This window comes from Larimichthys crocea, chromosome XI (genome assembly GCF_000972845.2).
Source record: "Larimichthys crocea isolate SSNF chromosome XI, L_crocea_2.0, whole genome shotgun sequence".
Classification (NCBI taxonomy): Eukaryota; Metazoa; Chordata; class Actinopteri; family Sciaenidae; genus Larimichthys; species Larimichthys crocea.
This window is the reverse complement of record NC_040021.1, coordinates 12,298,792-12,313,189: the sequence shown is the minus strand read 5'-3', so window position 1 is coordinate 12,313,189 and position 14,398 is coordinate 12,298,792. Positions and strand designations below refer to the sequence as shown.

General features: G+C 36.9%; 1 protein-coding gene and 2 long non-coding RNA genes across 3 annotated transcripts in view; 1 reads left to right on the top strand and 2 right to left on the bottom strand.

Moving 5' to 3' along the window:
• The window catches only part of mtfr2 (mitochondrial fission regulator 2), a 29,524-nt gene that overhangs the window by 6,139 nt on the left and 8,987 nt on the right, over window positions 1-14,398 (top strand). The window lies entirely within an intron of this gene.
• LOC113746836 (uncharacterized) lies at window positions 878-2,688 on the bottom strand. The gene is made up of 4 exons (XR_003463155.1): window positions 2,621-2,688; window positions 1,835-1,921; window positions 1,339-1,403; window positions 878-952 (listed from the first exon to the last, which is right to left on the bottom strand). It is a non-coding gene; the product is annotated as an uncharacterized LOC113746836 (long non-coding RNA).
• Window positions 11,291-13,560, bottom strand: LOC109140722 (uncharacterized). Its single transcript, XR_002042527.2, has 4 exons — window positions 13,286-13,560; window positions 12,398-12,484; window positions 12,243-12,307; window positions 11,291-11,434 (listed from the first exon to the last, which is right to left on the bottom strand). It is a non-coding gene; the product is annotated as an uncharacterized LOC109140722 (long non-coding RNA).

The window sequence follows — 14,398 nt, the reverse complement described above, 5'->3', positions numbered from 1 at the left end:
TGTGATGATTAAACTAAATTTAAAACCAGTTGAGTGACTCATGCCTAAATGAACTATAATCTAAAAACAATATATTGTGTACAATATATTGTTTTATATTATTAGTCTTTGACACTACACAGAAAAACAATTTTCTTACACTTGGTGACACTTTCAAATCTCCCTAGTTAACAATTATAATCATTTTATGTTTATTATGCATTTATTTGATAAATGGCTTATAACACTATAATGTAGTTATGTGTAGGATGTTTTAAAGTGTTGTATTTTATATAATTATGAGTATTCATCATGAACAGCATCCACTTCTATGTTTCTACAGGAGGAATAATATTTGACAAAGCGATTAATAAACACATGCTGCTTACAACTACATTATAGCTTATTATAAACTATACATTTAATCTTTATATATTGCTTATGAACATCACATAAGGGGACTTAAGTGTTAACTGTGATGGATGGATAACAACTTTCTATTTTCTGATCAGATAGCTCACTTATTTTATCTTTATCTTTTTTTTACTTTGTATTTCTACAAAAGCCTGTCAGCTGTTTCCCTTTATTCCAGTTTGGTGATCTAAACAAGATATCCTAATTTGTAAAATGTTGTGTTTGTGCTCAGTAAAAACAACATGTTATTAAAAAAGTTTATTCATCATCATGACTAACAGCTGGTTCAATGACAAAAACAAACAAAAAAAAAGTCAATAGAGAACAATGACTACACATTAATACTATACTATAACTATGGGTGTTATGGGAATTTTCTAAAGAAAAACCCTTGAATAAGGAAGATTCAGATTATCAAAGTTTAAGTTGATTTTATTATTCTTGTACAAGAAGGAGCGTTTAACAGTGCAACACACAAAAGGGGTTACAGAGAACAGGTTCTTATACATTTTTTCAATCTATCTCCATCGGGGTCTCCTCCTCCATGGATGTCAAATTTCTGAAATACAGCAACCAATTATCAGTCAATCATGAATTAATAAAAAGTGGTAGAAGAAGTATTCAGATCATTTTCACATTTAAATTTACCAAAAATTGGTCAACAGGGATAGCCTTCATTCACAACATTCATTTCATTGTAATTATCAGTCAGCATTGAACTTTAAGTGTTTGTATTTCTGCATACATATGGTACATATATGCATTGCTAAAGATGTTATGGGGTCTTTGTGTTAGTCTTATTCATTTGTAAGTATTAGATTGGTCTTTAACATGTTGTTTCATAATATACTTAAACATTTAGTTTATTCTTTATTCTGTAATATTTGTGACAAAAATGTCTAAATAGTTTTACATTGACTGAGAAAAGATGCATGCTCTTTTTACCTGGCCTTTGGGTGTGGCTTCACCTCTGATGGCTCCCATTCCATGGCCTCCTCATCTACACTCCCCTAGCCAAACCAGAAATATATATATCCATGAAATGAGGAAAAAAAGCTTTCTTTTACTATACCCTTGAAACTAGAAAGTATAAAGCTTACCTTTTGAGATAAAATAGGGAATGTTTGTGTACCATAGACGACTACACCAGGAAATCCAGCAGCATTGTCCACACACTCGATGGAAATCTGCAATGTCATAAAAATGTATTATGACAATAACAATGGATTATAAAATGCCCATATAATAATACTAATCAGTACCGCTTGAACAGCAGATTTCTTTAACGTAAAATATTTGAACCACAAGGTTGCTAATGCTAGTGCTAATGCTAACAGCTTTGCCAAACCAGAAAAAAAAATATCTATATATATATCCATGATATGAGGAAAAATAGCTTTTCTTTTATTATACACTTGAAACTAGATAGTATAAAGCTTACTTTTTGAGATGAAATGGGGAATGTTTGTGTACCATAGACGACTACACCAGGAAATCCAGCAGCATTGTCCACACACTTGATGGAAATCTACAATGTCATAAAAATGTATTATGACAATAACAATGGATTATAAAATGTCCATATAATACTAATCGGTATCGCTTGAACAGCAGATTGCTTTCATGTAGAGTATTTTAACCACAAGGTTGCTAATGCTAACAGCTTTGCGTTTGGATCAACTGACTCGACAAGTTTCAACAAGTGAATCCACATCCAAATACGACGAACAGTAACTTCCCAAACTGCAGTAAGTCCACAATATCTACCAAATGCTTGTAAAGGTATTAAATATTTAAATTTACCTGGACATCTATGTTTTTGGAAGCCATGTCTTTTTTCTGCTCTTTTTCTTCTTATGCTGATGGCGTGATGACCTCAGGCTATGTGATGCCATGACGCGACGTCTTCACGTTCCTCTATAAATTCGATTATTTCTGATCATCTTTATAAGACTTTTGTTGATTTTATTACAAAGGTCTTTCAAAATATTTTATTAATTTCTCTTACAAACTAAAACTTATTTTCAAAGTGATTTTTGACAGCACTACTTTCAGGTCCTACTCTTATTCAACAGTTTGTTCACAAGAAGAACAAGGAGTCAGTGTGTTAACAGTGCTTTTGATGCACCACTACCTCCAAGTACGTCTACTTGGACTTCTTATATTGAAATTTAGGACCAGATACTATATATTTTTTTGTCTATAAATAACCATTGGCACAACTTACCTCTTTTCCTGAAATCCTTGTACAAATTCTGGGTTAGACTTTTCCCTCCGTCCATGATTAATCAGCTGTAATCCATTATGAGAAAAATTGCAGAAAAACAATATCTATACACGGTTGGCATATAAGTCTGATTTGTATCATATTGTAATGGTAGGGCTAAAATCCACCATCCTTGTGACTCCCTTTACTGGAATAAACGACAGGCTTCTGCTTTCTGACCAAGCGAGTTTCAGGCTGTAAACATTTATTAGTGTGGTTATTTCAGAGGTTTGACATTTTAAGAAGGAGGCTTATAGAGATTGACATGAGGAACTGCAGTTGACACACCACATTTTCAAATCAAGTTTATTTGTATAGCCCTTTACAATAACCAAACAGACTTAACTTTTGCCAAGAGACGGAGCTGAAAAAGCCTTGAGCTAATCTGTTTGTCAAATTTGAGCCTATTATCAAATGTTACCCCAAGATTTTTGACATGTGATTTAAACAGAGGGGCCAGAGTGCCAGAGTTTGTGGTGAAAACATTTGACATAGATGGTGAACCAAACAAAATGCATTCAGTTTTGCTGTCATTTAAGTGCAAGAAGTTCTGTGCCAGCCACTGCTTTATATCTGTAACGCAATCCAACAGCTTAGTAAGTGCAGTGTTTTCCTTTGGTCTCATGGGCAAATATATTTGCAAATCGTCGGCATAAATGTGAAAAGACAGGTTGTGTTTAAAAAAAAATTATTGATAGAGGTAGCATGTACAATGAAAAGAGGATAGGGCCGAGAATAGATCCCTGTGGCACCCCACAGGGCAGGGAGGCACTTGAGGAGCAGTGGTCACCAATCACAACAGATAAACTTCTGTTTGCCAGGTATGACCTAAACCACTGGAAAGCGGATGCCAACGTGCTGCTCTTGGCGAAATACGACTGCATGGTCAACTGTGTCAAAGGCCGCTGTGAGGTGTGCGTTTTTTTAGGAGGGGCCTAACCATAGCGTGTTTGAAGGCAGCTGGAACAGACCCTGAGCTAAGACAAGTATTTATAAAAACATGCAAACTTGACCCAACAGAACTCAGAACCTCCTTCAAAAACTCGGCTGGACTGATATCTAAGGGACTGTTCGTGGGTTTCATCTTTTACTAAGGTGGTTAGTGAACCACCTTAGTAAAAGATGACAGAGAAATACCACTCAAAACAGCAGTCTGCATGTTCTTCATTTCCCAATCACGGAGGTTGCTGCTTGGTGTGTATGTGTTCCGCATGGGAATAATCATGTTAACTTGGAAATGTAATTCGATTAATCAACTACTGATTGACTGATAAGTGGCCTATAGTTACTGTGTGGTGGCAGTGGAGCAGGTCTCAGATCCGGCCACTAGTGGGATAGATTCAAGGCAGAGAGGTGCGACAGGGCAGCACCTTGGAGAGGGGCCTGCTCATCCTGCAACAATCAACCATTCCTTTGAGTACGGTTTAGATATCACACACTATCCACCCTGACCTTTAGCAACTTACAACCTTTGTTGAACTAGATGAAAAAGCTTTGTGTGCCACTTAAACTGTTCAAAGTTAGTAAAATGTTAATTTAACTTAACACTATTAATTATGTATAATTATGTATTTCGAATTGAGCAAATTCTTAGATAATCAGTAATAATGCTTTTATTTTATGTATAGAATCGGACAAATACGGTGATCACCTTACAGTCCCTGGTGTTTTTCTAGTGGCTGACAGAACAGATGTTTACTGAGGTCTTAAAGTTCAAACTGAATCTAAAAATCAAAAGACTGCCATTATGTGGGGATTTCACAAGATTTGAGTGTACTGCAATTTAACCCATACTATTTATTTTAATTGTATATTTCATTTCTGTTACATAAATATGCTGTTATTTTTTGACCACTACTGAAAACCATAGATTGAAACTTTCAAGCATGTTCAACTGTGGCTTTGAACAAAATCTGATTTCAAAGCAGGTACAACTGTTGTTGAACTAATAAGCCACATTGCCTATTGTTTTCCGACTATTATCTTTTTATTCATTATTCAATACTTAAGTTTGAAGTTTGTTGAATTGTCAGGTCTTTCTGATAAACATATTTTTCCACAGACAGTTAAAGTTTCGATCTCAAGCAGTGGACAATGTCTGCAACAGAAGTAATGACAAATACTTCTGCTTTTTTACTTCACATTTTTTCTTAAAGGCACAATTATAAGATTTGACACATCACTTAATAAGCTCAAGGTTAGACTACTGCAATGCACTTTATGTCGACGTCTCCCAGTCTTCTCTCAGTCGCCTTCAACTTGTGCAAAACGCTGCTGCCCGTCTTTTAACCAACACCAACAGACATGTGCATATCACTCCTGTTATTAACTCCCTTCATTTGCTTCCTGTGCTTTATAGAATTGATTTTAAACTTTTAATGTTTGTTTTTAAAGCTCTTAACAGCATATTTATCTGAGCTTTTAACTGTCCGTAATCCTGGTAGAGCTCTGAGGTCTACAAATCAACTTTGGCTGGAAGTGCCCAGGTCAAAATATAAACACTGGGGTGACCGAGCAATTTCCGTTGCTGCCCCCAGGCTCTGGAATAAGCTCCCCATCGAGATGTCTTGTTTCAGACCTGGGCCTTTTTAAATCCAGGCTAAAAACCCACCTATTTAGGATGGCTTTTAATAATAAATAGTATGATGACACTTTACCTTTATCTTATTTGATTTTGTTGTATTTTATTGCTTTCACTGTTCCTTTATTGTTTTTAATTTGTTTGTTTTTACTTATTGTTCTCTTTATTTATTGTCTGCTGTAAAGCATTTTGGTACACCGAAAGGACTGTTGTAAAGGGCTGTATAAATAAAGTACATTTACATTTACATTTACACTGCTCAAAGCTAGTAAAAGTTAATTTAACCCAAAACATTTCATGTAGTTTAAATTGAGCAAATGATTATTTTTATAAGATAAATATGACACGCAGAGTCAGTTAAATATGAGCCCTAGTGTTTTTCTAGTGGCTGACAGGACAGATGTTTACTAATGTCTCAAAGTTCAAACTGAATCTAAAAATTGAAAGACTGCCATCATGTGGAACGGAGAATTTCACAAGATTTGAGAGTGTTACAATTTACAATCACTTTCTGTAATATAAATATGCTGTTATTTTCTGAACATGGATTGAAACTTTCAAGCATGTTTGACTGTGGCTTTGAACAAAGTCTGACTTCAAAGCAGGTATTTTACTGTTTAATCTCCAGTTGTAGAACAAATAAGCCAAGTTTCAAATTGTAGTTTGACTATTATCTTTTGATTCATTATTCAATACTTAAGTTTGAAGTTTATTTGACTGCCACATCTCTCTGATGAATGTAGGTTCACACAGGCAGTTAAAGTTTAGACCCCAGGTCAAATCTTGTTTTATCGTTAACCCTCACACCATGATCTTAACAGTTCTGACATACATTTTGATAAAAACGAAAGCTCTTGTTTGGTTTAACAACCAACATTTATTGACATCTACAACTTTTTGGTTTAACATGTGTACCATTAAACTTAAACAGCAATTCCAATGTCCTCCAGTCCTTCAAACATTATGAGGTAACTAATAAATAGTTTTTCATTATTTTTTATCTTGTTTGCTAAAAACTATAGTTGACAGTCATCCTCAGCAGTCATCCTCTCTCCATCCTCCTCCTCTTCATCCCGAAGACTGTGGAAAATACAACAGAAGTTTAGAAAGACTTAATACCACTTGTATAACAATTATTATATCTAGTAATATTGAGCGTCATGATACATAAACACCATGAGCCAACTATGTAATAATAAATGCATGCAAAAATAAACAACAAATGTTAAAAATTAAATGGGAGAGGCTTAAAAAAAAAAAATCATACATGATTGTAGCTTGAAGCTAGAAGACAATCTTTTGTTTTACCTGGATAGTGAATATTTCAATCTGTGCAGGCTCCCAGTCCATAGCAGTGTCCTCATTCTCATCATAGTCAGATTGGAATGGTTGGACAGAACTACAGCACAACAGTGATGCAGAGACACAAATAAATGAGATTTAGTCAGTAATTGATTAAGTCCATAGATTGCATGAACAAAGATACAATCCATTAACTCGTATGTAAAAGACGTAACTATCATAATAATAAATGGTAAGGACATTAAAACATACTGTATTCCAGGAGCAATGGTTTGCGACATAAAAGAGAAAATTTCTCAACTGATCAATTAACACTCCACAATTACTGTTCTACAAACAACTATATGAATCATTTCTATCTGTTCTGTCGACATAAGTGAGCAGATATGGAGTTAAAGTACTGATGGGCCATTTTAGGTTCAGCCTGCGCCACCCAGTGGCCAGGCCTACGATGAAAAGGAGATAACAGCTCACACCTTCCCAGTCTGATGGGATTGATAAGGCCAGCAAGATCACCAAACCTTTGTCTTAGCAAGCAGACATCAGAAATTTAAAGAACTAGATGTGATGTTAATATGTGCCACTGAGGTGCGCTGCCACATCTCAAATCAGCGCCATTAAAATCAATATCAAAGAAAATATGCTTGGACAGACAGGAGAGAAGATCTTTATCCTAGACCGGTGTCCGAGAGTTCTGTTGTAAAGTTACAAATGTTACTGATGCTATTGTTCCCATTACTGTAAGAAAAAAGCACCTTGGAGAAATGCCATGCTGATAAAAAAATCTAAAAAGAAAGTGTTGAAAGGTGAATGTCGGTAGTGAAAAATAAATCTCTAGGTGTCTCTCTATTATGACATCGTTATGAATTTTTATCCACTAAATCATTCAAATTTATTTATCACATATAATCATATAGAGAAAACTGTGATGCAATGAATTTAGAATATTTGACAAGGTATAGGGCCGGTAGTATCCTTGCATCAAATTAAATTAGCATGACACAATTTTATTTTATCTGCTCTCTAATAATGGAGGAAATTGTCAAACGTTTAAAATCCTCCACCTGCTGCCTTGATATCATACAGGTATTTTGGACTGCATGACATCAGCTCCTCTTCAAACAGTCAACACCTCTCCTCTCAGGTTGTTTCCTACAGGCCCTGAAAACTGCAGTTACACCTTAAAAAAGAACAACAAACTAGACAACTCACACACAGACAATAAACCTTTATAGGCCCATATCAAAACTTCCTTTTTAAGTAAAACCATTGAAGCACTAAGAAATGGTAAATCTTGGGCAACTGGACTGAACCGTAGACCCATGATATGTTTCGCCTCTCATCCAAGAGACATCATCAGTACTAACTAACTGGTAGGGAAACCCAGGTATTTAGGTATAGATTGTGAACAGAGCCATTTTTTCTACTTGATTCATTAAGTGGTTTCTGTGGCCTTCAGATGTGCGTGCCCCACGCCAACTTCATAGCTGTCGTACGCACGTTTCTACAGCTATTGTTCCTTTGGCGACACTTAGAGGTGACGCTGGGAAACTGTTAATAATGTGAAAACAAGTAGTCATCAGAGTGATGTGCCATCAGAGAACAATTACCACACCCACGTGTTTGCAATTATATGGGTGAATATAAAAGCATGGGCAATGTAATGAAGAGAATGGTAATAACAAAGGCAGCGTTAGCGTTGTTAGAGGACCTTGCAAATGGTGCAATCCGACGTGGGCGAGTATTTAGGGAACGCAAGGACTTACTTGCAAACTATGATAATTGGCTCATAAGCCGATTTCGGTTACCAAGGCCAGTGAGTTGTGCGCAGAGCTGCGGCCGGCCCTAGAACGCAACGGGGGCCGGCGAGTAGCCCGGGGTTGTACTGACTACTGGGGTTCCTGGCAACAGGGGCATTCCAGCGGGAGCTGGCCGATCGGTCAGGAGTGTGCCAGTCAACCCTGAGCCGAGCCATGCCAGCTGTGTGGGACGGAATCATCCGAATGTCTTTCTGGTACATCAGATTCCCATACAATGCTGTTGAACAGGCCGACATTAAAGCGCAATTTGCAGCGAGAACCGGTTTCCCTAATGTAATCGGAGCTATTGACTGCACACACATTGTTATAAAATCACAGGATGAATTTGTTTATGTTAATAGGAAACATTTTCATTCCATCAATGTTCAAATCATATGTGATGCGCAAATGCAGCTAACTAACATCGTGGCAAGTTGGCCTGGTTCAACGCACGACTCATTCATTATGACTAACAGCATGGTTGGGAACAGGCTGGAGGCTGGCACGGTGCGCGATGGGTGGGTTCTGGGTGAGTAAACAGTTTATTTGTTTAATTGCCACGTATGTAACGCTGGTTTACATACGGGGACAATTAAACGAATAAACTCTTTACTTACCCAGAAGCCACCTATCGCGCACCGTGCCAGTGTGCCAATGCACATTTGGGCATGTGCGCATTCAAATATCATGTTTTTGGTTTTCTTTATTTTCTGCTGGTGAAATTAGAGCTGCAGAGCTTTCTAACAAGCCCTGATTGTCTCCCTGTGTTCAGTATTCTTGTCAGTAAAAGCGGGAGTAAAATGTCAGCCGCGGCGCCACACCTGTGTGTGTGCTGCTCAGATCCCACGGCATTTACAGCCTCACACACACGCTCCCACTCACGTCTTTTTTTTGGTCATATTTATCCCTGTTGACAGGGCACCAAACAGAATCTGCACTTCATTCACTAGAATATTTAGCTTAGACTCTGTGAAATTAATTTTCTTTCCTTTGTTCATCGTGTTATCTGATCGGACAAAGAGGTAAATCTCAGGTCCAGGGCCTATTTAAATAGATTTGCATATGTAAATGGGGGCGTGGACAGGGAGGAGTTGCATGTGTGCTCAATTCCACGTTGATTGGGATGTACAAAAGAAACGTGCTTGGATCCATGCGTACGCACACTTTGATACATCTGAATTTTTTTGTGCGTACGACAGTTTCTGGGTTTTGGTGTACGCCAAGTTTCACATGGAAATCCACGCAAGTATTCGTACATGAGGCCCCAGCTCTCTTGGGAGATAACTTTGACAGCCTCCTTTCAAACTACCTTTCCTCCCTACCCAATGTGCAAATGGTATTGCTGCATTTACATTTTGAATTGAAGAAGCTGCTTGGATGAGAGGTTAAAAGTCTTCATGGATCTACAAACAAAATAAGGAAACACTGTTTGCAGTCCAGATTTTGACCACATCACAGCAAAGAGACTGCTCTTGTTAAGGTCCTGAAAGATCCATTTCTTATCTGCTGTCCAATTATGAACCATACAGACCCCTCAGATTGTCTATGACAGGTCTGCTTCCTGTCCCCAGAGTCAAAACTAGACCTGCAGAGGCACTATTGAGTCTTTATGCAGCGTATATCTGGAACAATCTCCCACAAAACTTGACTTATAAATAAGGGGTTAAGACAAATTTGGGCCAATTTCCCTATATTTTACTACACTGTAGCTGCGCTATAATTTCTTATTATCTTATAATTTACTATTTAAGGCACCTTGAATGGCTTTATTGTTGAAAGGTAAATAACAGATCCACTTGGATTGTCTACGCACTCGATTGAAATCTGCAATATCATCAAACGTATTAAGAAAATACGTCATATAAAGTCCATATTATATCAATCTGCTAGCATGCTAATTAACATGCTAGCAATGCTAATGCCTCAAATGAAGAGACTGGACACTGATCAGTTCAATAAATTAATCGTCGTCTATGCAAACTGTTACATCCAATCTGCAGCATTTTCTCATACCAAATAGTTATACGAATTTCATTCATTTAAACTTACACAAAGGTCAAGGGACGCCATTGTTTGTTTCCTCAATCACATGATGACTGGCGACGAGACGTCAGCGCATGCGTGTTACGTACTGTATACAATACTGTATGCATTTATGTAAAGTAATGTTGAAAATGTAAAAAAAAAAATACATTGATCCCTTTGCCTGCTAGGTTAATCTGGGTTATTCTGATAACTCTTTTTCATTTGTGTCAGACTTCCGACTTTCACATAGAAAAATACCAAACTGTTGACTTTAAAGTACATTTTCTTGGACTCTTACTATACGCTGATGACATATGATTCAACAAGCGTTTACAAACAAAGTAAATAAAACTAATTAATTACTCCAAAAACCTGAGAAACAAAAACGTAACTCTTTCTGTGACTTTTCCTCTGTTCATTTTGTGACACATCGGTCCTCAGCTGAGAGAACAAACAGATAGTTAACGTCCATCTTCGCTAATAGGATTAGAAATGTCCAGTTTTGGTAGATGTCTATTAGAAATATCTTCTTTACCATCTGAGGTAATTTCACTGCCTGAGGCGAAGCTAACTCTTTGCTTGTGTATGAACAAAAATGAGTGGAACAGGAAAAGGGAGGGACAGGAACTAAGTGGTCAAGAGGTCCAGCTCTGTCCTGGATACTACAAAGGAAGTATTCCCTATTCCTTATAGTATTCCCCTAGTATTCCCTATAATGGACAATTCAGTAGCTCAGTCTGGAGGGATTTAGAAGAGCTCTTGAGCAAGGTACCAACCTCCTATCTACTCCCAGGGCACCCAGAGGCCCATAGATCTTTTGCCCAGCCTAAACTAGTGGGTTGATTTGATCTTGGTTAAATGTCACACCATGATCCTGACAGTCCAGAACATTCTCCACACATTTTAATAAAATTAAGGCCCTTGTTTGGTTAAGCAAGCCACATTTCTTATTGACAGCCAGAACATGACATGTTTTTCTTTTGGCTTTACAGATTTATTATGTAAATGTCTGATAGCTGTAGATGCCAACAGTCATCCGCTCCATCCTCCTCCTCTTCCTCCTGAACACTGTGGAAAATACAACAGAAGTTTAGAAGGACTTAATACCACTTGTATAACAATAATTATATCTAGTATTACTGAGCCCTATGAAAACATAAACACCATTAGCCAATTATTTAATAATAATTGCATGCAAAAATAAACAATAAATGCTAAAAAAATTAAATGGGACAGGCTAAAAAAAAGTCAAAATAAAACCATGTCCACACCACAAATCTGTGTACTTGAGACTTGATTTTACTTTCTTTCTTCTTCTTTTTTACGAAAAGCAATGCAAAAATACTCAAAGCAACAAAATGCAACACATTTAAACCTGGGGGGGAAATTACAAATTGTTTTTGGAAATCAACATTATGAAAACTTCAAGCTTTAAGAAACAACAGGATTACTGGTGTAGCACAGTGCCAGTCAAAGGAGTTTTCCTTCACATTACCAGTCGCTGTCTTATGTCTCGATGGAGACAATGTGTAGGTGCGATAAGGCAGATGTACATCAGGGTCAGATAAATGTTTAAAAGTGTTGTTTTTTTTTAGTTGTGTCCATCCCTGTATCTTATTGCAAAAACTGATTTTGCGAGATGTCAGCATTGAACTTTGAGTGTTTGTATTTCTGCATACATATGGTACATATATGCATTTCTAAAGATGTTATGGGGTCTTTGTGTTAGTCTTATTCATTTGTAAGTATTCGATTGGTCTTTAACATGTTTCATAATATACTTAAACATTTAGTTTATTCTTTATTCTGTAATATTTGTGACAAAAACGTCTAAATAGTTTTACATTGACTGAGAAAAGATGCATGTTCTTTTTACCTGGCCTTTGGGTGTGGCTTCACCTCTGATGGCTCCCATTCCATGGCCTCCTCATCTACACTCCCCTAGCCAAACCAGAAATATATATATCCATGAAATGAGGAAAAAAAGCTTTCTTTTACTATACCCTTGAAACTAGATAGTATAAAGCTTACTTTTTGAGATGAAATGGGGAATGTTTGTGTACCATAGACGACTACACCAGGTAATCCAGCAGCATTGTCCACACACTTGATGGAAATCTACAATGTCATAAAAATGTATTATGACAATAACAATGGATTATAAAATGTCCATATAATAATACTAATCAGTACCGCTTGAACAGCAGATTGCTTTCACATAGAATATTTCAACAAGGAGGTTGCTAATGCTACTGCTAATGCGAACAGCTTTGCGATTGAATAAACTGACTCGACAAGTTTCAACAAGTGAATCCACATCCAAATACGACAAACAGTAACTTCCCAAACAGCAGTAAATGCACAATATCTACCAAATGCTTTTAAAGGTTTTGATTTCTGCATTAAATATTTTAATTTACCTGGACATCTATGTTTTTGGAAGCCATGTCTTTTTTCCGCTCTTTTTTTCCACTTTTTTTTTCTTCTTACGCTGATGGCGTGATGATGTCAGGCTATGCGATGCCATGACGCAATGTCTTCACGTTCTTTCTCTGAATTCGATTATTTCTGATAACTCTTTATAACACTTTTGTTGATTTTATTACAAAGGTCTTTCAAAATATTGTATTAATTTCTCTTACAAACTAAAACTTATTTTCAAAGTAACATTAAAGTATCTCTCTCCCACCATAAGGAAACAGCAGAACCACTTGGTGTCCAGTGACTTTTGACAGCCCTACTCCCAGGTCTTATTCTTATTCAACAGTTTGTTTACAAGAAGAACAAGGAGTCAGTATGTTAACAGTGCTTTTGACGCACTTCTACCTCCAAGTACATCTACTTCGACTTCTCATATTGAAATTTAGGACCAGATACTATATATTTCTTTGTCTATAAATAACTTTTGGCACAACTTACCTCTTTTCCTGAAATCCTTGTACAAATTCTGGGTTAGACTTTTCCCTTCGCCCATGATCAATCAGCTGTAGTCCATTATGAGAAAAATTGCAGAAAAACAATATATATACACGGTTAGCATAAGTCTGATTTGTATCATATTGTAATAGTTGGGCTAAAATCCGCCGTCCTTGTGACTCCCTTGACTGGAATGGACGGCAGACTTCTGCTTTCTGACCAAGGGAGTTCCAGTAGTCAGTTAATGTGTCATTTCTGCTTTTCCAAAACTTTTTCTTGTGCAATGGGGTGGTCACAACACACAAGTCAAAGATAAGTACAAAGTACCAAGACAAGAACAAACAACAGATACAAAGAGCACATGATGAATGATAGAATGGACACAACATGAGTTCCAGAGGAGGTCTAGAGAAAGAGAAGAAAAGTAAACAAAGCAAAATGTTGGATGGATTGGAACTTGTGTGTCTGTGTGTATCACTAACAGTATAAAGATGGACAGTGTATGCATGACATCACCCGTAGATTTCTCTCAGTACAGTTGTCATGAACGGGGAAATTAGCTATAGAGACCCTACCTGTTTTTTGTACCAGGCTGTAAACATTGTATATATGTTTATTTCTGCTGTTAAGTTTGACGTTTTAACAAGGAGTCTTAAAGAGATTGACATGTTCTGAGGAACTGCAGTTTTTGGCCCTTCCGCATTTTCTTCATTTCCCAGTCACAGAGGTTGCTGCTTGGTGTGTATGTGTTCCGCATGGGAATAATCATGGTAACTGGGGGAAATGTAATTAGATTAATCAACTACTGATTGACTGATAAGTGGCCTATAGTTACTGTGTGATGGCAGTGGAGCAGGTCTCAGATCCTGCCACTAGTGGGATAAATCCAAGGCAGAGAGGTAGCAGGGCAGCACTTTGGAGAGGGGCCTGCTCATCGTGCAACAGTCAACATTTAACTTAACACTATTAATTATGTATAATTATGTATTTCAAATTGAGCAAATTCTTATTTTGTAAGATAATCAGTAATAATGCTTTTATTGTATGTGCAGAATCAGACAAATACGGTGATCACCTTACAGTCCCTGGTGTTTTTCCTTTTTTTTTTTTTTTTTT